This window comes from Bison bison, unplaced genomic scaffold (genome assembly GCF_000754665.1).
Source record: "Bison bison bison isolate TAMUID 2011002044 unplaced genomic scaffold, Bison_UMD1.0 scf7180017864379, whole genome shotgun sequence".
NCBI classification, from domain to species: domain Eukaryota; kingdom Metazoa; phylum Chordata; class Mammalia; order Artiodactyla; family Bovidae; genus Bison; species Bison bison.
The window spans coordinates 3712381-3714801 of NW_011494951.1; positions in this window are offsets into that span (position 1 = coordinate 3712381).

Here is a 2421-nt window from a genome sequence, read left to right on the forward strand (position 1 = left end):
GATGTGAGAGTTGGACTGTGAAGAAGGCTGAGTGCCGAAGAATTGATGCTTTTGAAGTGTGGTGTTGGAGAAGACTCAGGAGAGTCCCTTGGACTGCAAGGAGATCCAACCAGTCCATTCCGAAGGAGATCAGCCCTGGGATTTCTTTGGAGGGAATGATGCTAAAGCTGAAACTCCAGTACTTTGGCCACCTCATGCGAAGAGCTGACTCATTGGAAAAGACTCTGATGCTGGGAGGGATTGGGGACAGGAGGAGAAGGAGACAACAGAGGATGAGATGGCTGGATGGCATCATCAACTCGATGAACGTGAGTTTGGATGAACTCCGGGAGTTGGTGATGGACAGGGAGGACTTGCGTGCTGGGATTCATGGGGTCACAAAGAGTCAGACATGACTGAGCGACTGAACTGAACTGAAGGCAGCTGGATGCCATGATATTAGTTTTTAAAATTTTTTTATTTTATTTTTTAGCTTTAAGTCAGCTTAATTATATATGTTTAAGGTACATACATAATTATATAATTATAATTTGTCATTTATACCCCCAATAAAGCTGGCTTAAAGCTAAAAAATAAAATAAAAAAATTTTAAAAACTAATATCATGGCATTCAGCTGCCTTCAGTACAGTTCAGTCACTCAGTCATGTCTGATTCTTTGTGACCCCATGAATCCCAGAACGCCAGGCCTCCCTGTCCATCACCAACTCCTGGAGTTTACTGAGACTCACGTCCATCGAGTCAGTGATGCCATCCAGGCATCTCATCCTCTGTTGTCCCCTTCTCCTCCTGCCCCCATCCCTCCCAGCATCAGAGTCTTTTCCAATTTAAGGTACATACATGGAGAAGGAAATGGCAGCCCGCTCCAGTGTTCTTGCCTGGAGAATCCCAGGGACAGGGGAGCCTGGTGGGCTGCCGTCTATGGGGTCGCACAGAGTCGGACATGACTGAAGCGACTTAGCAGCAGCAAGGTACATACAACTTGATGATCTGATACATAGTTTGTGAAATAGTCACCACAATCAAGCCAATGAACGTATCTATCACCTCACATAGTTACCATTTTTCTTTCTTTCTGTTTTTTGTGGTGAGAGGATTGACACTATGTCCAGTGGTTTGCTATTCTGGATATCCTGCTATAAATTTTGTGTATACTACCTTGTTGGCAAGCACACATTTCTGTTGCTTTGCACCTTGGGGTAGAATGGGGAAGGTTGACTATGTGTAATATTCAGGTTTCTGAGGTACTACAGAGCATTTTCCAAAGTGGTTCTACTAATACACATTTTCACTAAGCATAGGAGAGTTCTGTTTGCTTCACATCCTTGGAAGTTTCACAGAGTTTTCTTCATTAGATTTTTATGCAATTTAAAAGTTCATTCTCAGACTTTTTATTTTCTGTATTTTTATTGTTGTTGTTGTTTTAAAAATCACAAGTCAGACCTAATTGACAGTTGTTTGTATGGTAGACGATTTTTATGACTTTTATTTACTTTTGCATCCATCAGTTTACTAAATTCTCCTATTGTTCATAATAGTTTATCAGCTTACTTTGTTAATTTTTCCCAGACTTACAAACAAAGCATCTACAAATAATGATAATTTCACATCCACCTTTACATTTTATACATGTAGTTTTTTGTCTAGAAGAAATATTGTCTACAGTATATATTTCCTTTGGAAAAAAAAATTAAAATAGTGTTAATAGTGAACATTTGAATCTTCCATACATCCTTAAACCTCCAAAATATTTATTGAAATATTTTTATTAATAGAATACACCCCCTGAGAAATATTTTGGTTTCAGCTCTTTAAAGCAGTTCCAGAGAATAAAGATGGGAATGTGGAATTCAAGTAACTGAAAAGTTCTTCAAGGTCCAAGCATCAAATAAAAGAAAGATCCTCTGAGAAAACAAAGAGGAAAAAAGTCGAAAGTGACTAATACTTGGCCAGTATCACCTAAAGGGGGAGAAGAGGAGGAAAAGCAAAAAAAAAAAAAAAGAAAAATTGTGATGCCCACAGCCTAGGAACACAGACCCACTGAGAGAGTGAGATTCAATCCCTAAGTAATGCTTCCCTCCTCACTCCTCCCTACAACACAGGACACAGGATGAAAACAGTGAATAAAGAGGAGTGAACAGCAAGATACAAGTTCTGTTTAAGAAGGGGTTTTAGGGAAACCCACAGACAACTGGGGAGACAAACAAGGGCACCAGAGGAGAATGAAGCTCCAGCAAACGTTAAACACAGCCCAGCTCCCAGCCAGGTCAACATAAACTCTCACACCACAGGCCTATTCACCTTAATTCCTCATATCTGATATTATCATGTCCGACTTTCAGCAACATTACAGGATGTGCTAAAGGCAGGAGAAAACACAGAAAGCAAACCTTAGACCCAGACTCTGATGTGACACAGATCTT